The 26,979-nt window shown below is 40.2% G+C and overlaps 1 long non-coding RNA gene across 1 annotated transcript; it reads right to left on the reverse strand.

Moving 5' to 3' along the window:
- LOC120532228 lies at positions 1–26,979 on the reverse strand. The gene is made up of 3 exons (XR_005634263.1): positions 26,897–26,979; positions 23,992–24,146; positions 1–116 (listed from the first exon to the last, which is right to left on the reverse strand). It is a non-coding gene; the product is annotated as an uncharacterized LOC120532228 (long non-coding RNA).

A 26,979-nucleotide genomic window follows, 5' to 3' on the forward strand; every position in this document is an offset into this window, starting at 1 on the left:
GTGGTGTAGGGGTGGAGCAAAGGTGATGTCATTACTCAATGGGCGGGGTTTCCTATTGTCTGAAAACAGGAACTGAGCTGCTATTGGCTGTACTGTGCCACCCTCCAGTTCACCACCTGCCGAAGACAAAAATATCCATCTATCTATCCTTGAAATACTTAAGAGATCCGCAATCATCACTCACCTCTACTTCTCTGTGTTTCCTCCATGACATCTTGCCCCACTGCCACCTGATCAAAGCCTCCTGCAGCTGCTTGTGACATTGCAAGGCATGAGGATGCTAGAGTTTATGATACGACTTTTGTCAACTTTACTGTTTGACATCCTTTCATAAGAAACTGGCCAGTGTGGCATCCTTGGCTGGCAACATCACTTCAAGAGAGAAGGACGTCAAACCAACAAAATTTCAGAGGTGAGGTGGCACCTCAATGGATGTTCTTGTAGCACCAATTCTAAACATTATCAATAATTCATTATTGTGACATCCTAGAGAAAGTAGTAGCCAGTCAGCTTCAGTTTCCATAAGATTCCACTGTAATTATGTTGTTGGACTTAAGTGCTGACACCACAACTCTGATGATGGCCAGTGTGGCATCCACTGGCTGTTCAAACTGGCTGGCAACATCACTTCCCAAGGGAGATTTCAAAATCCTCCTTTTAACATATAAAGCATTAAAGGTCTGAACTTATCGACTTACAAACCAACAAAATTTCAGAGGTGAGGTGGCACCTCAGGGTCAGCCGGTCAGCAGTCAGTGCTGTTGCTGGCATCTCGTCATTAGTGCATGATAATTATATTTGAATACTAACCCTCACCTAGGTCAAGTCACGCCCATCATGATGTCATCCCTGATTCACAGGAATTATTCAATGTTTTTGGCCAAATGGAGATGCAGCTAGATATGTGGTATTGTCATGTGTCATGTATTGTCATCTGCACCCTTAGGGCTCCGAGGTTTCTTCCATTTTTGTAGTCTTCTCAGAGAGTCAAGGCTGGGGGCTGTATTGTGACAGGATTCTTCTTGAATTTTTTGATGCACTTTTGTAAAGAGGTCCTGCTCCCTTAGGGCTCATGTATTGTGCATCACTTTTGTAAAGAGGTCCTGCTCTCTTGTGCATCTCTTTAGCGTTTTTCGGGCCCAAGGAATTTATTTCTGCAGGTGCTTTTATACCCAAAGGCTTTAGTAAAAAAGCTCATTATTTTAAGATTTTATCGTTTAACGCCATTATGTACAGTATGTGCAACGGGCACTGCTATTGGTGGATTTCGTATTGTTTGTTACCCAGGCACTGTTTCCCACAATTCATCGGGACGGCATGACGATGACATCATCAATGTAAGTATTTAAAGTTTTTACTTTGAATTAATCCAAACCTTTGAACTCTTCGGTGATCGTTTTTCTTTGCAATTACTGCCTGAAAAAGTCTTCTATCTTTCTGAATTTTCACTACGATTTCGGTTCTGCACTTTTTGTTTGGACGAAAGACAGGCTTGCCTTCTGGGCCACAAACTTTATGCATCTCTGACTGCATTTTCTCTTCTGGTCCTTTTCAAGAATGTGTGTGTGTGTCTCGTTCAGGAGGTACAAGAAGGATTCTGAATTTGGGATCGGTGTTTGAATTGGAAGGGATGGAAAGTGTTTTGCACCATTCTTGAAACCATTGTCTGTTCTCCGGGACACTGCCATGCTGTGTGGCACATCGTTAGGATGCAACTCCCGGTGACCAGGGGTGTGGCTTTAAAGGTCATGACCTCTGACATCACTTATCAGATGGCATTGATTTGCTATCCAAGCTTTGTAGACAGAAACTCTGTCTTGTTAGCGGCTGTCCATTTAGAAGTTTCCCAGGTCACTGATCTTTTGGCTCTGAAATTGTCTCTACAGTTTTATAGATTCATAAAGGAGTGTTGTGATGCTTCAAAAGAAAAAATGGCAAAAAGAAGGTGAGCAGGCCTCAAAACAAGAAAAAGCAGACCAGGAATCCATTCAGCCTGAGCCTTAGAAACCCCCAGGCAGCCTGACCCCAAACTCAAATGGCAGGAAGACTGAGATAAAAGTCAAAAGTAAGGCAGCAACGGTGGACAGCAGAGATCATGACAGGAGTACCCTGAATTCTGACGGGTGACAAAGTCACAGAGAGAGTTCTGTAGGGACTGTGCCATTGTACTATGAAGGTGACAGGTAGAGGAAATTAGGCCAGCACATCGGCCCCACTGTATTTTACACCCCACCACGTGAATGTTCAACAAACAGATACACGAGATAACTTTTACAGACCAAATATCTACGACCATTTACAAATACAACAAACAGTAGTAATGAACATGTAGGCCCCCATGTCACACCCCCAAACAATATATACAGTTCAAAATGTCCTCACAGTGTTTGTGAACCACACAATGCAATGAACAGAATAGAAAGAAAGATAAAGCCATTCAGTCCTACCAGCCAGTATCCAGAAGGATCCTGAGCTGTGCCTCCTCCATGACGAGCATCGAGGACAGGAATGGGACAAAATGCTCACCGCTGTCCCTGGACCTGACGGCTCTGCAGTTCCAAAATGACTTCCTGCCTGCTGGAGGTAACTGAGAGAGTAGAACAGTCACAAGTTGAGCCATATCCTCCTGTTTCAGTTTTTATATTTACAGCGACTACAAACCCAGACTACAATCCCTGTAAGTCCTTCTGCAACCATGAAACCTCCTGCTTGAAGCCACAGACCCCAAATATACAACCCAGAAACCTGTGCTGTCAGCATTATTAGCAGCATATAAAGTACCAGACACCAAACAAGGCACACTAAACAACAACAACGCGCAATAATAAAGCACGTTTATACAAATCTCAAAGCGCTTTACAAGATGTCAAGGAAATCTCATTTAATGGAAGCCTTCTGGACCCACTAGAGACGGTCATGGAGGCACAAATTAATCTATTGATTATAAAGCACCTTATCCATCTATCTATTGATTATATGTCTTCCACTTTATGTGCCTATTATATAGTGCCTTTCACTCACACATCTGATTCAGTTAAAGACAAATACAGAAATCCCTCCGGTCACTCGGCTCATGTCTCTAATATCAGTCTTTAGATCGCTGACTCCATGATGTTAGTCTCTCTGCTTTACAGCACCTCCACTTAAAAAAGGAAAGGACATCATAACATCTCCAGCCATCTCTTTTATCGTTTTTTGTAACTCATTAATCTAATAACTTGCATCTATTTTGAAGGCGTATGATTTTAATTGTTAGGAGCTCCTCTGGACGTGTGTCAGCCGTAGGGAAGTTTTAGGAATTGGCATCTTGTGCACTCCAACTCCATGACAGATGGGCTTTTATCAGGGTCAGTGCTGTGAAGAAACGCACGGAAAACGGCAATAAAACGTCAACAGGCTTTTAAAGAAGACATGGAATTGCAGAATAGGAACTAGTCAGGATCAGGCGCGCACTTTCAGGAACAGACGTCAAACTGAACTAAAAAACACCAATGGAATAAAGTGAAGGAGAGAATGAGAAAATAAAAATGTGGAACTGGCTCAGAAATATTATCTGTCTGCCTGTCTACTATATAGTGCCTTCCACTCTATCTATCTATCTATTTATTATATAGTGCCTTTCACATCTATCTATCATATAGTGCCTTCCACTCTATCTATCTATCTATCTATCTATCTATCATATAGTGCCTTCCACTCTATCTATCTATTATATAGTGCCTTTCACATCTATCTATCTATCTATCTATCTATCTATCTATCATATAGTGCCTTTCATATCTATCTATCTATCTATCTATCTATCTATCTATCTATCTATCTATCTATCTATCTATCTATCTATCTATCATATAGTGCCTTCTACTCTATCTATCTATTATATAGTGTGTTCCACTCCATCCATCCATCCATACCCAAACTACACCACATGAACAAACCTGGCACAGGACACAGAAAGGGATTTCAGAAGAAATACAGTAACAAACCTAAAATGATTTCAATGCTCAAGTTTCTTACAGCTTCCTCTTTCTCCCAGCCGCCCCACCGAGTTTAGCAGGTGAAGGTGCCTAGCGGTGCAGTGACCCCGAGACTGCTAGGAGTTGACGTCCTGTTTATGTAGCACTGCTACAAACTGAAGAATAATCTCAAGTCACGCTGCAGCCATATTCATTTCTGATAACATTAGAACACTCAAGACAAGAACAGGCCATTCAGAACAACAAAGCTCGCCAGTCCTCTCCACTTGTTTCTTCCAAGAAAACATCAAGTCGAGTTTTGAAAGTCCCTAAAGTCTTACTGTCCACCACACTACTTGGTCACTTATTCCAAGTGTCTATCATTCTTTGTGTAAAGAAAAACTTCCTAATGTTTGTGTGAAATTTCCCCTTCACAAGTTTCCAGCTGTGTCCCCGTGTTCTTGATGAACTCATTTTAAAATACAAGTCTCGATCCACTGGACTAATTCCCCTCATCATTTTAAACACTTCAGTCAGGTCTCCTCTTAATCTTCTTTTACTGTAAAGGCTCAGCTTTTTAAATCTTTCCTCATAACTCGTCACCTGTAGCCCTGAGTCAGCCTTGTTGCTCTCCTCTGGACCTTCTCTTGTGCTGTTATGTCCTTTTTGTAGCCTGGAGACCAAAACTGTACCAAGGACTCCAGATGAGGCCTCACCAGTGTGTTGTAAAGGCTGTGCGTCACCTCCTGTGACTTGTACTCCACACATCAAGGCGCTATATAACCTGACATTCTGCTAGCCTCCTTAATAAACTTTTGAACACTGTCTGGAAGTCGATAGCTTAGAGTCCACTTAACACGGAACATCAGAGATGAGATGACATGTGATTTGTATCACGTAAATAATTAACAGGAAAAGTCCAATAAATAGAACGCATTCCAAAACGAGTTTCAAACAATAAATCCCCAAATTATTGTGCACAATGACACAAATGTACCGACTGAGAGTGAGACAGCTGTCTGAATAAACACCTGGGGGTGAAATGGAGTCAGAAACGAGTCAGGTTCAAAGCCCAAAGTTAAGCTAACGGTCGTCATAATTCAATTTGCTGACCCGGACTCGAAGCGGTGACAGAAAATATTTTTAATTAAGGGAACAGAAGACGAGACGTGACCCAAAAGATCTGTAACCTGGAAGACAAGTGTAGACTATCGTAAAGCCAAAAATCAAAACCCCAAATCTTTTTTAGCAGAGACACAAACTAAACAAACAAACAATACTCTCCCCCCTTTGTTATTTCTTTACATTGAAAAGAAAAAAAAAAAAAAAAAGAAGTGTCTGTCGCCGACCTGCGCACTACTGGGCTGACTACTCAGCCGTTCAGCAACAGCCAGTCCACAACACTGTGGCACCTGCGATAAAATAAAATGGGAGAGTAGGAAATACACTCAACTTCTTAACAATGCCTTCTGCACGCACACTCACTATCACCTAAGGATACACTTCTCAGGAGAAGCACACAAAGAGAAGGGAAACTCAAATCTCACCACAAAGCTTAAAAGCGGAAAGACAATATTCAGACTTTTTTTTATTTACACTAACACTAAGGATATATCTGGAGTCTCAGATGCTGCGGATATTCATGTGTGGTGACTTTGCACATGGAAACTCCCAACCCTAATGCTTGAAATGATGGCGCCCATAAAAAACAAAGAAGGCATTGTGGCATAACGCTTAAACTTTTTAACTTTTTCAAAATGTCTCTCCATTAAAAAAGAAAATCCTGAGATGAGACGAGACTATTACCAAGAGATTTCTTTAAGTCCCACCCTCCTCTCTAACCACGCCCTCTCACGGTCCTCTCACCTCTCATTCGTGTCAATGCTTTTGTCAGGCTCGGTTCCTGCACTCTCAGCTCTTATAAATATTTATGTTTTCCTCACTTTAAGTTCCCAATTAAAGTAATTTAAGCAAAACACAAATCAGTGCAAATGTTGCTTTGGAATAGTGCGGGTATTACCGTGTGGTCACGAAGGAACAATACATAGAAAAAAAAGGCCGTGAGCTCCGTGGTTACTCTCTCAGGTGGGCGTTAGCATATTGTAATTTCTTGGACCAATAGCGTGAGTTTTCCTCATTTGACTTATACGACCGACATTATAAAATACCGGAAATTATATAATAAAATCAAGCCCTGACTTATCCATGGGAGACCTTAGCCGCAAGTATATATGATCGATCTCGATCAATAGATAGATAGATAGATAGATAGATAGATAGATAGATAGATAGATAGATAGATAGATAAAAGGCACTATATAATAGATAGATAGATAGATAGATAGATAGATAGATAGATAGATAGATAGATAGATAGATAGATAGATAGATAGATAGATAAAAGGCACTATATAATAGATAGATAGATAGATAGATAGATAGATAGATAGATAGATAGATGACGACTGTTTTTCAACCATAAATATCCACAGCAGATAATAATGTGATGCAAAAATCCACTTAACGCCATGTCTACAGTTTTCGCGGAGTCTCTGCACCAGGTGGTCTCTTTACCATTAGACCAAAAGAAAGTGCCAGCCTGTTGTAAATTTTCCGGTGTCGGGGAGTGTCGGTGAGGCTCGGTGAGAGTGTAGGCGCGACATCATACAGGTGAGCCTCTGTCTGCTCCACCGAGTGTCCACATGGGTGGTAGTGTCACGTGTGGATACTGTACTCTTCTGTATTCATATCTGTATTTCTATAAAATAAATAGTTACATCTAATATCTCAATTTCAAATAAAATATTTCTTGCTGTTTAAGAAGTGTCACATATCTTTATTAATTCATGTAGAGATTGATACCTGCAGTATTTCTCATCTAAAATGGTGACAGCCTTCATCTTCTTTCAGCTCACTGTTGACTTCACCGACTGCACAAGACGGCGCCACAGCGAGAGAAGAGGAGTTGGAATCAGGCGATGTCTAAAGGAGAAGGCGCTAGGAAGACAGACATCGTGGAGAGCACAGGCTGAAGCTCGTATCTCGTAATCTATTAGCCAAGACATGAAAACCAAAACACTGAAGTAAACCGTCATCAGAGTTCAGAAGCAGAAGCAGCAGTTCAACGTAAATCACAATGCAAAGTGCACTCCAAGTTTTGTGAGAATCCACAAACTTGGACAAGCAGGCAGTGCCCGGTGATGTCACATGCCACACACTTCTGGTTCATTTTTCCTAGCGACACCACAGAGACAAAAGGCACAAAACATCAATCAAAACGAAAAGTCGTGCAGTGGGAGAATCAAATTGATTCCATGTTCTGAAATTGAAATAAAAGTATGCCCAGGATTCCTTGGTCTCTAAAACCCCCAAGATGAGGTTTATCATATTTTTAGAGATGGCGACACTCACCTGTCACATCAGGCCCCCTCTGACAGTCAAGTGATGGGTGGGCCCTCCACTTGGTCGCATGGTGAAGTCCCTCCTGTGTTTGAGGAGGCCAGGCTGCGGAGCCTATGAAGTGGATGGACAGAGGAGAGCGACGGCGGAGGCGGCCATTCCATCCACAGTAGCCTGAGGTTTGTCTTTTCTGTGTTCTGGCGGTTCGCCTCCTAGACTGTCACAGCAGGCCGCCTTTATTGACGAGCACACTACTCTGCGTCACGGTGACTTGTTGGGCTGACACAGATTTGCTCGTCCATGACTTTGTTTACTTCTTTTTGAATATTTTGTGCTAAACATCATAATTTGAGGGCAAGCTGGCTTTTTTGATTTTTCGCTCTGTTTTCCCGATTGTGGTTTCTCAGGCTCTCATATGTTTCCAATCAAATAAAACGGGTTTATTTAGGAAATAACATAATGAAAGTTTTAATACTTTGGGTTCATAATATTTTATAGCCCGGCAGGGGTGACAATGACAGACCGTTAAGCGGATAAGCACCAATTAAGTGCAGTCTTTAGGTCTAGCCATGCAGTGTGACGCCATGACAAACTGGTAGAGATTAATAAGCAACACTTCTGCTGAAGTTCTACGTGGAGTCGGCGGTCATCACAGCCAGCCTTCACAACCACCCGCTGGGTCTGGAGAAGAATCAGAAGATGCCTCGCTTAATGTGCCAATGTAATCAAAATGCTGAATGTCATCCTTTCAGTTCTTTATGTGGCAGATGGAGTGGAAAGAAAAGGTAGAGTTGGCATCAGTTGGCACCTTCCTCTAGACCAGGGGTCTTCAGCTCCAGTCCTGGAGGGCCTTAGTGGCTGCAGGTTTCCTTTCTAACCCTTTCCTTAATTGGTCCTAATTAACTTCATTTTAATTGACTTGTTCTTGAAGACTCAAACCCCTTGTCTTTTTTTCCTTAATTAGCAGCCAAACAATAATGAGATACAAAATGAGCCAAAGCAACTGGTGTCCATCACACAATATCTGAAAATAAAGAAAGGTGAAGGTCTCAGGAATGCTGATCTGCTCAGGTCTCCAAAACATTTTAACCGTTGCTCTTAGAAAAGAGACAATCAATCATTTTGGAAATGTCTGCCATTGGACAATGAGAGCAGCAACAAGCCATGGAATGAAAGAACAAGTTTAATTAACGACAAGAATCGGCGGCTAATTAGGCAACTGCTTTGAGTTTGAGGCCCCGACTTAGTTGGCCTTCTGCTGGTTCCCTCACTTTACATTTCATTTCTGTTTGGGTGCCATTGAAGCAATTCAGAGGAACGATGAAGAAAATCAGAGGACCAAATCTTAAAAGAACAAGTCCATTAAAATGAATTCAAAAGAAATTAGTTAGCAACTGTTGTGGGGTACAAAATATGTACATTTTGGTTTCTATTTCTATTCTATTTTGTTCAAGACAAGACAACAGATGAATTACATTCAGGACAAATCAAAGCAGGTCCTCTTCCCAGTTATACCTCACTTTTAAAACAGCTATTCCAACAAGGAAAGGAAGACATGCTGGTGGCTCAGGCTATCGATGACTTTACAACCTGAGGAAGGATGGACATCTAATTAGTTTACAGCCTGGGAAAGGAAGACCTGCCGATACCTCAGAGAACATCAAAAAAAGTTTTATTGTTTGGAAAATGGAGAGTGAATTCATTCATCATATTGACAGCCAGTCAGTCAATCAGAATATCTAACAATCACATCTTACAAAACCCCCTGGTAGAATTTTAGAATCAATGTGCCTCACCTGAGGAGTGATACAGGAAGGGACAAATACATCAGAAGAGAACAGAGCGACGTCAACGTGCGGCCGTTTCCATCTGGTCATCAGAAAAGCATAATGAACAACTACGAGTGCTAAGATCACAAGTCACTTGCGACATTCATCCTTGTCATCTTTACTTTTTCGTAAGCTTTTACTAAAGACTATATATCCAGACTTTACTATCAGTCCTATTTTCTAGTATTCTTTGTTCTACTGGTATTATTATTATTATTCCTGTAATAAATACCATGCTGCTTTCAACTTTCTGTGCTTTCTCTTCATGTCTATACTGTAGAGTGATTAAACTAATAAGGTCAATTTTTTGAGCACCGGGTGCAGCCAGAGGTTTGCTATACGCTCCGTTCTGCAAGGTTTATTAAGGCTGAGGGTGTGAGCTCCACCCAATAGTAGGGAACAAGACGTAAAGTAAGGCATTCTTGGCTGATAAATGGCCGATAGTGAATAGTGCTGAGCCTTTGTATGTTTAAATGCATTCTTGTAGACCAAAACTAACATTTAGGTCTGAGATACCATTAAAACATTGTTGTTCGTGCCGATAATAAGTAATTCTCATGAAGTCCTAAGAAAGTGACAAGTTGTGTTATTCCTAAGGCACTTGTGTGGTCTAAAGTGCCAGAGATTAACCAGCTATGTGTTTGTCATTCATGGGCGCTGTTCTGGTTGGGGTCTGTGTGTATGCATATATCTATGTATGTGTGTATGTGTGCGTTAATCTTGAAGTGCAACAGTAGACCAACCCGGTAACGAACTTGACGAACTCTTACCTCTGAAGAAAACAGGTGAAGGGTAAGTAGAGGGAAATATCACAATAATACAGCAACAAAAACAGGTCACTAATTAAGAAAAGGGTTAGAATGAAAACCTGCAGCTCACTGAGGCCCTCCAGGACTGGAATTGGGGATCCCTGCTCTAGACTAAGGACCATCGGGGAACATTAGTCTCTGACGGTGTCATCACCCTTTTCTTTTCCTAGATACTAATAAAGCACCCTTTAGACTTGCATGTCTGACAGAAAACAGAAACAGACAAGAAAGGATGAAGATTTGGGATCCTAGAGGATAACTCATTTAAATCGATAGAAAAAACGGTGCCAAGGCACCAAAACAGAAAGATTTAAACAAGGTGGGTTTCCAGATGCTGACCCCTCTTTGAATATCCGACTCCCAGTCCCTTTCTTTGTTATATAGGTGGGCGGGCAGGCAGAAGAGGCGGAGTAACGATCATTCACCTGGAAGTGATGTCTTAGGAGGAAGAGGTGGAACAAAATGATAGGTGGATATAAAAAGAATTAGGCTCCAAGAAAGAAAGTCCCATTTAATCTGAGATCCTGTTCATCGGAAGAAACGACAGGCCCCACCGCAGCGTCGCCCCCTGATGTGAACCCATCGTCTCGGACAGGGAAGTGATATCCAGGATGTCCTTTAAACTTGTCGCATTGTTAATCACAGATCAGGGCCTCTGAAGATCAACACGTAATTTTACGCCATTTTCACGGCCATTTTGTTTAACAACAGCAAATATAACCTTTGAAGTAAAACACTGAGGCTAAATTTGAATTCTAGGCCTCAAAACAAAACAAAAACTGAAATAATTGATGGATCTCAAAAATAAGACAACGAAAAAAAATTGAAAAATTCAATATCTGCATCCAATCCTTGCATTGTTAGTTAGTTTCTCTGCATTATTATGGACTTCTGGTTGAGGACTCTTTCCTGACCTGGACCTCCAGTTTTTGCCTGCAGTGATTAATGCTTTTTATTTGAGTGTTTTTGTGTATTTTACGTTGATTTAATTTCTCACGTCACTTACTCTGATAAGTTCCCTTTTATTCCTGCCTTGATTTTCTTCGTTTATGCGGCAGGACGTGTCACGTGACCTCGTTCTTTGAGTTTGTCATGTCTTTCTATACCTATGACAGTATTGCTGTGTGTGATCCCTTAGACTAAACTCTGCGTCTTCATTCTGTTTAGTGCACTTAGCAGGTTTTCCAGACAGGCTGCAGTGTTTGAATTCTTTTGTGGTTTCTGATTTTTGACTCCTGACTTATCCTTTTGATTCCTGGTTGCCCAATTAGTTTTCACCACCTGGTTTTGCTTTTACTCCCCCCAACTACAACAATGTCTAAGAAGTCATCTCCTGGGGCCTCATGTATATACGGTGCATACGCACAGAAATGTTGCGTAAGAACTTTTCCACGTTCAAATCGCGATGTATAAAACCTACACTTGGCGTAAAGCCACGCACTTTTCCACGGTACCTCATGGCTTGTCGTACGCAAGTTCTCCGCTCCGTTTTGCAGACTGGCGGCACCCAGCGTCAAAGCAATGGTACTGTTCCTGTGTGGTTACACCTTATTTTCCTGACGCGGCTTTATAAATACACAGAAACTAACCGCATATTGTTTATTAGTGTAACGTATTTGATTGTAATTAACTCGTAACAATATAATGGTAGAGGGAACAGCCATAGTATTCCAAATACCAGAACTGCTTTAGCATTGTTACTCTCACTTCTTCTTCTTCTTCTTCTTTCAGCTGCTCCCGTTAGGAGTTGCCACAGTGGATCATCTTTTTCAATATTACTCTCACTGCACGACTCGGAGTATTTATATCACTGTATCTGAGTGTGAATCACAGCAGCAGCTGATCAGAAAGAGAATTATCGGTATACAGCTTCAAGGACACGCTGTCTCAGCCACGGCAAAACGTTTTAAAGCCTTTCCTGTACGGACCTCGCGGTTCACAAACAGTTTAATCCCAAGAACTTTAAACGCACTCAATCAATTGCACCTTGTAGAACTGTTAGGACTTATAAGTACAATCACCTCACTGTAAACTTGCACTACAGTTATAATATCTCACAACCTGAGCCACTTTATAAAGCGAGTATTTACATATGATGACGAGATCATTTTTAAGGTGAAATGCAGCAAAATATGTTTATTATATTATACAGGTAAAACTTTAACTTCATTTAAATGATCTATATTCTTCACTGGGACTGGCGTGAAGGATAGAATAATTAAACATGTACTACGAAGATATTTCAATGTTCTTTAAACGTTTTGAAGAATCGCGCTAAGCTTACAGATGGCTTAACGTCTATTACAGAGCTGATTGTGTGGCGATCGGTTACTTGGGGAAAGAAAAGCAAGGACTGCAGTGCCGGCTACGCCAATATATATTGAATATAAAACAGAAAGAGAAAATAACAACACAGCTAAAAACGCAGCGACAAATTTTGACAAAAGTTAAATGCTTGTGTCATGAGCACGAGGCTGCTATGCAGTGTCCGTAACGGACGTGGCCATCCACCGTGATAAGCTACCTTACTGACGGGCTGGCGAAGGAGCCACCGATTCTTCCTCTGCCCGGTGCCACCACAAGCCTAGAGCCGCCCCTGATTGTACTGCTGCAATAAATGATTTCATCGAAGTGAAACTCATGTTTAATAACGTGCTTTAACTCCTATCATCATGAAAATGACATCACGTATACATCTCAGTATTTGAGTTATTCAGAGAGCTGTAATATCACGAATGTCATGGACTCTGTGACCAGTTGGAGGAAGAGAGCCGGTTTAAGAAGCAAGTAGTGATTCACACACATAGAGCACATATGAGTAGAAGATGAAATACAAAACAAAGCATTTAACGTGCTACTTTAATTACGATGTGATTTGAGAAACTGGTTAATTAAACGATTTTAAGATGAAGTTTATGATGTTCTACTTTAATGACAAAATAAACTACGTGATTAAAGTGGAAATGTCGAGATTGAAGTTGACATTTCGTGTTTTTTCCCCACTGTGTCCCTATTTTTTTTTCTCTGTACCCTAATAAACTTTCATATGACACTCAGACGGTGGGCTACAACTCTTCTTTTCACGGCGACTTTGATATGTGACTTCTTTTTTATTTCCAGCACTGTGTGATTTTGTGAATGTGAGCTTTCAAGTTTCTCCAACACGCTACGTCACTCGATCAACTTCCTTTTGTTGATTATTCCACAGTTTATTTGAACAAATTGTATGTTTTTCCTTTGCCTCCACTTGGTATTCGCTGAAATTCTTATATTTTCCCCGTGCTTTTCCCATTGTCTTTTCACAGAAGGCTGCGCTTAAGGGCGATTTATATTGATTTGCATATTCAAATAGGCGTAATTCTGGGAGGATTTGGGGCGTTACATAATGCGTTGTGCACGAGCGTTAGTTTTCACGCTGATCGGGATTTATGTAGCGGAAGAATGTGGAAGTTGGAGTTCACACAGATTCCTGCATCTGGATTTTTCTGTGCGTAAACACATTTCGGCTTTTGTGCTTACGCCATGTTATAGTGCGAGTTCTACGCACGGCGTTATACGTGAGGCCCCTGGTGTTTTGTTGCTCCTCAGACACCATGCCAGCGCACCCTCCTCTGCTCGGTTGACTTTCCTAGTTTCCTTGAATCCTGATTTCCCGGTTTTGACCTTGGCTAGTGTAGATGTCCTTCTCCCAATTCCATTCTTCATTCACACTGCTACCATTTAGCGCAGACTTCACACCGTTGTCGTTTTGTTTCACGATTTCTGCTTCTGCCCAGTGCCTTACTTGCACTTCGCTTGGCGAGTCTAATGAATCTGCTTTAGCCTGTGATGTTCTAGCGGTGCCACATATAGTGCATGGTGAAAGGGGGTCCTCAGACCCCATCACTTCCTGCACACTTTTATTGTGGCGTAGACTAAATTTTACACGGAGGACTCTGTCATGTCTGCTCATCCGTCCTCACTCAATGACCTGACTCAATGATATTTTCAAAAAGGTGGGCAACTTTAATTAAGTGAATGAAAAACTGAAATCTCTCATTTCCTAGAAGTCCTCAGACCCTTCATTCAGTATTTTGCACAAGCTCCTGAGGTAAGTGCACCTGGATTTGGAAGGACCCTGGCTGGGATACGACATTCCACATCTATAAGGATTTTAAAAAGCCCATCCACACTCTGTGATCATAATTTACATATAAAACGTTTCCAAATGAAGTCAGAAACGGTGAAGATGGACCTGCCGGTCAGTAAGCTGGTGCTTGTTTGGATACAGCCAGGCTTGTTATGATGTTGCACTTTGTTCATTTCTATCACTATATACATTTTGTGAATTGTGCTTTATTTAAATATCTTATAATAAAGTATATGGCCTTTTGTGCTAACCCACCTGCCCAGGTACGGCCTCACTGCCAACAGCCAGCCGCCAGCCAGCCAGCCAGCCGCCAACCACCACAGACAGGCAATACTGTTCTCGTCGTTGGTGTTTGAACCAGAAACTAAACAGCAGCCAAACTCTACTTCACAAAAGATTAATAGAGGCAGGAGATAGCGCCTTGCTCCAATTTTAATTCTATTTAATGAAGTTAGAGTGAAACTGAAAAGAAGTAAAATACAAATAATTACTGATTTAAATTAGCAATAGAACTTTGCTCTGTATTTATCAAATTAACTTAAAATAATACTTACAGGCTTCGATGGGACTAACACTGACTAATCGTGAAACATGCTGTCTAACTATTGACTTCCTGTAATTCTATTTCCGCTTCCTCACAACTATGTCCATGAATATTCATAAGGTTATATTAATATTCCTTTGAACATCAAACAACTATTCTGCGAGGCAGAACACAGGCTTTGGCCTGTATAGGCTGACAAAGAGCTCTGGCTTTAAAAATTCAAAATATTTCAGTTTAAAATTCACACAAATGCTCTTTGAGAGAGAGCAATCAAACCTCTGGCATGAACAGACAACATCAAAACAAGAAACTTTATCAATAAACAACTTATTGGTCTAGGGCCCGAAGCCCATTTACATGGTGGAGATAGCCTGCACCTCCAGTTCTTTGCTTATGTAGGACTTTCTTTTGTGTGAGGAGTGTATGACCAGTGTTTTTCATGAAATGCAATGTGCCTCACTGTAAGCAGATGTTGCTATGGTTCACCTGCTGCTGGTAGTGCCACGTGCCTATGCCGTTGTTCTTTTCTCTGTCAGCCGCGGCATGCAGCTGCTTCCCGTGAGAAGGATTTGAAGCCCAATTACATGGCCAAGGTAACCCACACCTCCTATTCATGGCTCGTGTTATGATCATGTCATACGCTCTCAATTAAGAGCAAAATCAAGGTTCAAGGTCTAGAGGTTTGTGAGTTTTTTTGTGAGGGATGGACAACCGTTAGCATTTTATACATAGCAACCAGATAATTATGAATGAACAAAGAAATCAAAGAAAAAGGAAAAAAAAAAACTGTATACCAAGGCAAACAAGTCCACATCTGTAAATGAAGAGCAAAACCCAAAAATAATACAAAACAAAGAAAAGCAGCAACCAGAAAAAAACAAATTAATATGCACAATAGTGAGGACACCTTCACCTGAACAAAATGGCAGCTGTGATGTCAGAGTGGCCCCGCCTCCTTGGGGGTCCTCTCACAGAACACAAGGAACATAAGAACACCACTTAGATGCACTATGCATTAAATAACACTTAAAACAATATTAACATAAAAATAAAAAAAAAACACTAAAAAATACAGTTCAAGAACAAGCACAAAATAAATAAATAAATAAACACACACACAAAACATATGCCTGAAGGCAAACCGTGGCTGTGACATAATACTTGCTCTAGAAGTAAAACCTCCCAAGAGGCGGGGCCACAGTGACATCACCGTTTAGCACCGCCCCCAGCCTATTGAGAGGCTGTAGAGAGCGCACGATGGCTGTCCGTGCCGTTTGCATTTTCTGCTTTTGGAGATTTTTTCCTTTGTTCTTCAATTCTGCCACAGACTTGATCGTCTTGTCTTGCCCTTTCAGTCACACCCTTTTTTGCCTTTTTGTTATTTATTTATTTATTTATTTTTAAAATGATTTTATATACACCTAAAGTAAGCCTGCTTTTTGAGCTTGTTTCCAAGGCTGTTCAAGTTTTTGTACATTTAGAGGCCTGCTCAACGCTTTCTGCCATCTTGTATACTACAATTTGCTTTACTGTTTAACACAAATGCCTCGGTGGAAGTCGATCCGCTTAAATTTTTAGAAGCGGACCCAAGACCACCTCTTTGATATCTTGGTATTTCTTGATTTATGAAGAAATCTGGAACCATCTGGTGAGGTCAAAGCTAAAGGATTGGTGTCATTGTCATTTATCTGATTGAATATACGAGGGACATTCAAAAAGTTTCCAAACTTTTTAAACTCTATTTATTAAGAATGTCAAAAACAAATGAGATCACTTTCCTGCATAGTCACTTTTTTTTGCGATGCAATTTTTTTTTTTGCCCCATGGTCTGCTATTTCTCACCTCTTTTTTAAATTATTTTGTCTTATATTTTGTACTTTGTCTTGGTGTTTGTGTATTTTATGCTTTTTCTGTGGTATGCATCTTAATTTCCCCCTAGGTATTAATAAAGTCTGGCCAACCTAAAACCTGACGTATCTATTATAAAGTTCATCTACCTGCTATATAGTGCCTTTCATATATTCCCAGTTTACTCGTAGCCATCAGCCTGGCGGTAGAGCGTATGGACTGTGCCAGTCAGAGCAGTGCATGTAAATGAGCTTCACTTGACGTGTGGCTGTGGCTCTGCCGTGTGCCTTGTGATTGAGGGCCCCCCTTTAGATTGTGATGATGACGATGGTGACGATGAGCTCAACTGACTTCACTTCGGCTCCATCCCCTTCCCAGTTTTTTTTCTTTACTTTGCTCGGAGGTTTTTGATTCCAGGAGAAATAGAACTTCCTTCTTTCAAAACGTGTCAAAGCGATGCATTAATAATCTACAATTAACTCGACGTCTCCATTTGTTTTGCGTGTTTCGTTCATGTCGGCCCACCTACAGTCAGCGAGCGGAGCCACATCTGCCTCTGACTCTCAATGCAGTCTCAGACAATTTCATACTTTGCTTTCTTCATGCCAGAAAGTGAACATCAGTTCAGATGTCTGATCAACCTCAAGGAGTGTGAATTTAATCAATTCTAATTTAAAAAAATGACACGCAGCTTATAAAGTGTCACCAGCTGTTTATGGCCTGTCTCTTCCAATTCACTCCAAAAATAGGCCTCATTAGTGAGAAGAAGAAAAAAAATCCTGATTAAAGGCGAGCGTCACTCTGGAGGGCAAAAGAAATGCATGAAGAAAACAACAAGAAAATACAAGAAAAGGATCTGATCAGGGCGGCCGGCCACACGGTGGTGGGCTTCAAGGGGGCTTCAGAAGAAGGGAGGCTGAAAAATGAGAAGAGACCAAAAAAAAAAACAGACAAGAAAAGAAAAAACGAAACGAGAAAAACAGACCTCAGGCAAGAAAGCAAGCGAGGCTTCTGCCCCGTGGCAATGCTGTGCCAGTGAGAGGCTGAGACAGACAATGGGGGCCGCTGGGAAGGAGAGAAAGAAAGAAAGAAAAAGGAAAGAATAAAAGACTTTCTTAAAACAGCTAACTGAACAAAGTAACTCACATTAAAAATACTCACTGAGAACACAAACAGAAGGCTAAGAAAAAAGTGTGTGTGTGTGTGTGTGTGTGTGTGTGTGTGTGTGTGTGCGCTTACAGTAGACAAACAGTCAAAAACAGAGTAATAAAAATGAGAGGAATATGGAGATAGGAAAGGCACTATATAATAGATGACTACATATGAAAGGCTTTACATAAAATAGTAGACAGTTAGCTGGGAAAGTAACAATATCATATATAGGAAAGGTGCTATATAATACACTACATAATGGAGAAATATGAAATACACTACATGACAGAGACATGAAAGGAACTATATAATAGAGACATATGAATGGCTATATATGAAAAGGACTATATAAATTACTTTAAAGTTAAATGGGAAAGACATTATATGATGTGAAAGGCACTATATGATAGATAGATAGATAGATAGATAGATAGATAGATAGATAGATAGATAGATAGATAGATAGATAGATAGATAGATATGAAAGGCACTATATGATAGATAGATAGATAGATAGATAGATAGATAGATAGATAGATAGATAGATAGATAGATAGATAGATAGATGTGAAAGGCACTATATAATAGATAGATAGATAGATAGATAGAGTGGAAGGCACTATATAGTAGACAGGCAGACAGATAATATCTCTGAGCCAGTTCCACATTTTTATTTTCTCATTCTCTCCTTCACTTTATTCCATTGCTGTTTTTTAGTTCAGTTTGACGTCTGTTCCTGAAAGTGCGCGCCTGATCCTGACTAGTTCCTATTCTGCAATTCCACGTCTTCTTTAAAAGCCTGTTGACGTTTTATTGCCGTTTTCCGTGCGTTTCTTCACAGCACTGACCCTGATAAAAGCCCATCTGTCATGGAGTTGGAGTGCACAAGATGCCAATTCCTAAAACTTCCCTACGGCTGACACACGTCCAGAGGAGCTCCTAACAATTAAAATCATACGCCTTCAAAATAGATGCAAGTTATTAGATTAATGAGTTACAAAAAACAATAAAAACGATAAAAGAGATGGCTGGAGATGTTATGATGTCCTTTCCTTTCCTTTTTTAAGTGGAGGTGCTGTAAAGCAGAGAGACTAACATCAAGGAGTCAGCGATCTAAAGACTGATATTAGAGACATGAGCCGAGTGACCGGAGGAATTTCTGTATTTGTCTTTAACTGAATCAGATGTCACAGCCTGTCAAACATTTTGTCATCTTTTCATTTTTCCAGTTTTGGATCATTCAGGTCTGCTCCCTGTTTGCCCTTTGCCACTGGCCTGGGCCTAAAGCTGAGCCTAAAGCCTCTGGCTCACCTGTGTGTCTGCGGGGTGAAGCTTTTAACTTTTAAAGAATGGTTTGGTGGATCAAAGTGTGAGCCTCTGAAGGAGTGTGTGGCAGTGCCTTCATGTTGGACTTCATGACTTTTGTGTGGTGTGTTCATTATGTTTGCTTCACCAAGTCGACCCTCAACTGCGTTACAGGAGGGCTGATGATTCTGAACTATCAACAGGAGGCGCTCTGCTCCTCTTTTCATGATGCCATCCCATCCCAGCTTTGTTCCTGTCTTGTGTCTCTGCCTGCCAGCACAGGCGCCAGATCTCTGCCACGCCGCACCTTAAAGAGCAGCTCAGGAAATGCACAGCTGTGTCTTCGTACAGCTGAGTGTTTTTGTGGTTTTCTTAGGGTCTCCATTTTTTTTTTTGCTTGCTTTTTTCCATGATGAATAGTAAATTATCCACAGATAATAATCCTGCCACTCAACGCTAAATGAAAAAAAGATGGCAGGAACCTGAAAATGGGCGCAGCTGAAAGCAATACCAGAGGTAAATCCAACATGGAAATCTCATCACATCCAGCAAGAGCCATCGATGTGGCAGGGGCATCCTGGAGTGAGCAGAGTGGGTGAGGCTGGACAACTAGTCGGTCAAAGGGCGCCTGGAGTCGGCAACAAATGCCCACTTGTGTTGGTGGTTGGTTTAACTCTCCTCCCTAGTTGGCACTCACACTTTCTATTTATGTCTGGCACTGGAGAAGTTGAACCCGCTGAAAAGACGACTTCACTCAATGGCCTGCTCTCTGTGCTCATGGCGCGGTGCGGTCGTGCTGCCCTTCTGGATTGGCTTGGATTGTCTCGTTTGTAAATGTGTGGTGCATGGCGGGGAGACGGGGAAAGGAATGTGAATTGTGAAGTCGTCATAAAGCGCCACCACGGATATGCAGGGAGCGAGTGACCTGCGTGTGTGTCTGTGTGTGTGTTGTCTGTGTGTGTGTGTGTCTGTGTGTGTGTCTGTCTGTGTGTGTGTGTGTCTGTGTGTGTGTGTGTGAAACTGCAGCAGCTCACAGTCAGTAAAAACTACAATTAGTGGAGAAAAAAAAATGGGTCATTTAATGAAAAAAATGACTAAATTACTCAACAAAGAGGGTCATTTTATAGGATATTACGACGCCTCTGTTTTAATTTCATAGTAATGACTCATTGTAATTAATTCTGAATATACATTTATATATACATATTTTTTTCAAAGAAGATATTATGACAAGTGTTTTTAAATGTATAATAAATATTACTAATTTTGAAGAATACAAAAGATGTCATTTTTGTTTAAGACATTATAACCTGTGCATTTCAGTTCATAACAATTATTAATTATAATTAAATATAAATAATTCAGGGTGTGTCATTTTTGTATATGACGTGTATTTTAATTCATAATAATTACAATTAATTGGGAATAATACTGAATATGCTATTTTGTACATGATATTATGACATTTTAAATTCATAATAACAAGCATAATTAATTCTGAATGTACAGAATGTGCCACTTTGTATTAGACATTATGACATGTATATTTAAATCAATAACAATCAATAATCATAATTAATCGGGAATAATAATACAGAATGCCCTTTTAATGAACTGTAATATGGCATGTGTCATAATAATTAACATTAATGAAGAATTACTGAATGCTGTGTGAATGCTCTGTCACTCTGTACACTGCTGTATATGATGAGGTGTGTGTGTGAAGTCACTCTTAATCTCTCACACTCTGTGTTTTGTGTCAAGTGAATCAGAACTAACAAAGATGAAGGAATTGTGAACACACGTCACACTGTGGGTCATTTTGAACAGCATATTACAAATGGGGTCATGTTAATTGCTGTAAATAAATTTAAATAATATAGAAATATTATATTGTATATTATGATGTGTAATTTAATGTAAAATAATTAATAATGGTAATCAATTCTGGATATGGTTTGCATTTTGATTTATAATAATTAATAATGATAAATTCTGAATAACATAGAAAGTCTATTTTATTACACAGTGTAATATAATGTGTGTCATTTTAATGAATGATAACAGCTAGAGATTAATTCTCAATAGTACTTTTGTGCAGTATAACACTGTACCATAATTAATAATTAATAAGCATTAATGAATTCTCATTAACAAGGAAGTTTCATATTTATACAGTATAGTATAACTTGTGTCACTTTAGTCAATAAATATTGATTTACTCTGAATAGTACAGAAGGTGTAATTTTCTGTGGTATCAATTATGGTATTAACTATTCTAATTAATAATTATTAAATATTAATGATATCACAAGAATTAGGGGTCTTTTATACAGTATAACATGGTGGCTTTCTTTTAATTAATAAATGATAACTAATAAATATTTTGACATTTTACCCAGTGAAATATGGCAGGTAACATCTTAATGAATAATAATAATTACTGATTAACTGTAAATAGTGCAGAACTTGTCATATTATTATTAATAAACTCTAAATAGTTAAGGTGTTATTTTTATACTGTATAATATTGCTATTGTCATTTTAATTAATACAGAATTGTTAGCTCTGAATAGTAAAGACAGTAAAATCTGATATAAGACAATAAGGCACCTACCAATTTAATGAAAGATAAATAAATACTGATTCATTCTGAAGAGCACAGGTGTTATTTTTAATATGTAAGTGACTAACTAATTAAACATTCATGAATTGTAAATATTATAGAAGTGTTGTTTTATGCAGTATACGCTGGCTTGTGTCATTAATGAATAATAATAATAATAATAATAATAATAATAATAATAATAATATTCAATTTGGATTGGACAGACAGTGCAACGTTTGTGCCCAGTATATTGCATTATGGTAAGTAGTACTCCAATTAATAATTAATAAACAATAACGTATTCAGAATAACATGCAGGAAGATGTCATTCAGTTCATAAGATGGCCCCTTAATTAACAGTAATTAATAATAATATGACAGTACAATACTTATAATAATTGTTATCAGCTAATTCAGACTAATCCAGAATGTGTCACTTTCCGCAGTCTAACGTGACAAACGTCGTTTTCTTTACTAATGAGGAGTCGTGGACTCTGATTGGTTCGTTTGGTGCAGCACGTCATGGCGTCACATGGTGTGTGGTGTATTTCATGACGTATATCACGGTTTGTCTCATCATTTTATTTAGTGATAACTTGACTAGTTCTGAATCGTGCGGAGGGTGTATTATGGTAGGCACCTTTATGAGTTGCAGTAGACGTTAATGAATTGTGAACGACATGGACAGACTTTCCTTTGCGTCCTAAAAATGAATAAACAGGACTGGTGTCATACGGTCTAACGTGGCGTGTGTCACTTTGATCACCAGTCATTTATAATTACAGGTGACTTCTGATTGGTGCAGGCTGTGTCACTTTATACCACGCCATGTCACTGCATATGCCCGACTTGTCACTGGGTTGTTTTGTACCGCACTGTAAGTCAGGACCCGAGTCCTCTTCATGGCCGGGTGGTCTTTAGCAGTGACCAGGCTACTCCCGATTCCTCCGCAGTTCTACTCAGCTCACATTTGACTAAACTGACGACAGTTTGACTCCAAATTGCCCAAACGTCGCCTCCATTCGTGTCCCTCCATGGGGTCCCCCCATTCTCGCATGGTGGCGCCTCCCCTCGGTGTCCCTCAGCCATTGCGGTCTTCTCTCTGCAGAAGTGAAATCGACACTCCGAAGCCTGAATTGCACAGAGGGGGCCCGTCTTTGTTTCAGACGCGAGCCTACAGGGTGCCTTTCTCAACGGGCCGCTCTCTCCGCTCCTCCATTAGGCCCTCGCATGTTTCCGAGAGTTTTGTACTAATTTAGTGACAGATGCAGGGAGCTTCTGAGTGCCAACATGTTCTTATACTGCATGTTGCCGCTCTGATCCCCCCAAGTTCAAAAGCAATAAGACACAACTGTGTTACCGGGGCCTCAAATCACAGTTGCTGAGCAACAGCCACCATGCAAACACAGTGTTGCCAGATGAAGAAACAAGTCAAACAACATGAAAGCCAACAGAGAGCAGAGCCGCCACACCAATGGGACAGAGCGCCATTCCCACAGACTGGGCCGGGAAGCTCCGCATGGATGCCAGCCCTGCGTCTGGACGGCCACTTCAGCCTCGATGTTCGCAGGGCACTTGCATTTAGGCAGATGAATGAGCTCTCGCCCGACTTCTACCTTCTATGAGTGTGAAGGGAAATAATCTGCAACTCTACCATCTGAAACCCACCCAACTTCAGGAGAAGCCATGAATACGGAGAAGAACGGAGAAGTGGTGGTGGGGCGGCAACCTTTGTGGGTGTGGAGTGGACATCAACTGCAGGCCTTGAAACCTTAAGAGGGTCCCCGTGGTCACATGGCAGAGGCCAGCAGAAAACCTGACTTGCTTATGTGCTCCCATGAATCCCTGTGCTCATCCCTCCTTGTGTTTGGAGTATCGACACATTCGTAGCTCAGCGCCGGCTCTGGGGAACGTTGACAAGTTTTCCTCCCACCATATAAATGAATAACAACATGCAAATGGGCAGTTTTGTGGCACCGTGCTCAGCTCTATGGCATCAAAGCTCCTTTTCGCTCAAGGCAAGGCTCAGAGTTTTCATGTTCCCCCCCTGGCCCTGGACGTCTGCTACGAGTTCTCCGGTGTTTTGACATGAGATTAATGGACCATTTGAAATCAACACGGTGTGTGTGTGTGTGTGTGTGTGTGTGCCATGAGCTGGCGTCACATCCACAGGGGCACATCATCTGCTCCACGGGTAAACGCCAGCTTCCTGTCATCTTATAATGGAAAGAAATGGGTGTAAAAAACTTGAATGGATAAAACAAAAGGCATAAAGAATAAACTTAAATTAACTGTGAGTGTCCCGGCCGGATATCAGTCTGCCACAGTGGGCTCTGTGTGTGTGTGTGTGTGTGTGTGTGTTACATTTACTGTACAGAATGAGTATCAGTAGGCCCGGGGCTGGCATCTCACCTCTGTCATCTGTTCATGAAAATCACCTTCTGTATCTTAGCATCGTCAGGTCTGTCATGGCGGCTGTCTGAATAGAACTGGAGTCACAAACGTCAAAGGGTATGTCGGAGCTGACGGGGACTTGGACGGTTTGGAGCTCACTTTGGATGATGTGTCTGTCATGACAATAGAGAAATACGAAAATTAAATAAATAAGCTTGGAATAGACAGACAGACAGACAGACAGACAGACAGACAGACAGACAGACAGATAGATAGATAGATAGATAGATAGATAGATAGATAGATAGATAGATAGATAATGTGAAAGGCGCTATATAATAGATAGATAGATAGATAGATAGATAGATAGATAGATAGATAGATATGAAAGCACTATATAATAGATAGATAGATAGATAGATAGATAGATACATAGATAGATAGATAATGTGAAAGGCGCTATATAATAGATAGATAGATAGATAGATAGATAGATAGATAGAGTGAAAGGCACTATATAATAGATAGATAGATAGATAGATAGGGAACTGACACCATTAAAACATTATTATTATTATTATTATTATTAAAATGCTGCTATTATTATTATTAAATTACACTTTGCCACTGGTGATGAGGACAATAATAATAATAAAAATAATAAAAATACTTCTACTACTACTAATAATAGTAATGCATGCGCATGAACATCACATAAAACTACCCTGTGTCTTGTCATGATAAAGGCAGTAGCAACAGGACCAGTTAACAAAAATAAATAAATCAATAGAAATAAACAAATAAATAAATAAATAACACGCTGCTTTGTCTTTATGTTGGTAAAGTCTCTAATTGCATTTTACTTGAGAACTCATCACAGAGCTCAGAGTTATTTAGCAGATACTTTGGACAGATTTACTCAAAGCGGGATATGAAAATGGCCAAATATATTATAATTATATTAACATAATACCAAGGGTCATAGGGAAGCAGGAGCCTATGCTGTCAGGGTAGGCACCAGTCCTGAACATGGAGCCAGCTAATCATCATCATCATCATCAACTGTATTTTTTTTTTTTATTGTATAACAGACTTACGACCTAAAATGAATTACAAAAATTAGGTCTGTTGACTCATCCTCAGCTCAATACAAATAATAAAAACTGCTTTGCCATACTGATTTGTATAATGTATGTGATATATTAATTGTATATATTTTTATATTCTATCTTTACATTATGACCAGCAGGCCCAGCTCCAGCTAAACCCCTGCAAAGAATCATATCAAGTCCACCCCCTCACACTGCCAGTTATGTTACTTGTTGGATTTTTTGGAGTTTATCAATTATGTCCCCCCTAGTATTTCAGATACCCCCTTTAATATTATGGCCTGAAGCTGATGTGGCAATACTACAATATTATTATTATCCTTATTCATTTTCTTACAAATTTGTTCAGACCATTAAATAAGCATGCAAGGGAATTAATTATACTACTACTAATAATAATAATAATATAAAGGCAAATTAATGAAGCGATTAATACACAATGATAATAGCAATAATAATAATAATAATAATAATAATAATAATAATAATAATAATAATAATAAGAAGAAGAAGAAGAAGAAGAAGAAGAAGAAGAAGAAGAAGAAGAAGAACTGCTTGTTATTTTATTGGCCCTTTACACTTCTACTTATGTTTCAGCAAAAAGTAAAAAAGCAACAGTCATTAAATTAAAAGTAAATAAATCCCCCAGTCAGCACAATCTCTCCATCACTTAATAAAACACACGCAACATAACAGAAGAACATAAGCAGCAGAGCTCGATAAAGAGTCAAGGCTGTGATGTTCAGCGCTGCTCTAACCCTCTGATTTGCCGTGTCCTGCGTTACCTACACTACGTATACTGTAAATCTCTATGCTGGTCTTGATATTTATATCTTATGTATTTATTTCACACACACATTAGGCAAATTAATGAACTGAGTGATTATGACATTTATTATTATTTCCACTCCTTTGGATTATTTTTATTATTAATATTACTCTATTATTGTCGTTATTGTATTCGCTCTATATACCTGCGCTCATCTATAAGCAATACATATAGATTATATGTAAGGTAGCATATAAACATATTATATACAGACACACACACGCGCGCTTTTCTTTTTTTTAATAGATTCTGTCCCCCAGTCCGCTCGTTCCTGACCCGCCCAGATCGCGTTCACTCGTCTATTTCTGTTATACTGATAGTAATCGCCCCCACTATCTAGGGTTGAGGTCTACCATTTCCTATTTTGATGTCATGTATCCCCTTATAGACCTCGTCCTAGTTTTCCCCTTGCCGGCGGTCGAGCGGCTGTCATTTGCCGGGCTGTAGTGGACTTCTTTCTTTCTTTCTTTCTTTCTTTCTTTCTTATTAAGTAACCAGAAGCGAATGATTTTTTTTTTAAACTTTCAGCCGAAGTGCTCGCAGACAAAGCTAAAAAAACAAAGGTGGGGTAAAAGAAGTGCTCGCGCATTGGTGCCCTCGGAGCGGCACACACAGCCATTTAGAAGATCCGCCCTAATCCGCGGATTACCCGCGATTGCATCTCCTCCACTTTGCGGAGCGTTGAGAAAACGGCTTTCTCATTAAAGAGCAGTTTAAAGCCAAAGAAGTCAGACTTGCATAAATCTTTAATAAGAGAAGCCTTTTCAGCACTGGCTGCACTTTATGAAACGCGCCCCAAACACCCCCATCCCCCCCACCAAGCCCCCCGGGTGACACAATCTGTCCCGGTCAGGAATCCCAGGAGCTCCACTCACGGGGGTGACACGTGACGCCGGCGGGTAATCCCCACTAGTGCGGCTTTGTCTGCGACAAACAAAAGGCCACCCAGGCTGTAAAGGTGGCCTGGCATTTCCTGACTCCTCACCTTGGCAGGTGGTGCATACTCTGGCTGAGCTGTGCCGGAGGGGGCCATCACTTCGGACAACTTGTGTAGAACTTCTGTTTGGC

The sequence above is a fragment of the Polypterus senegalus genome, chromosome 7, assembly GCF_016835505.1.
Source record: "Polypterus senegalus isolate Bchr_013 chromosome 7, ASM1683550v1, whole genome shotgun sequence".
NCBI lineage: Eukaryota > Metazoa > Chordata > Cladistia > Polypteriformes > Polypteridae > Polypterus > Polypterus senegalus.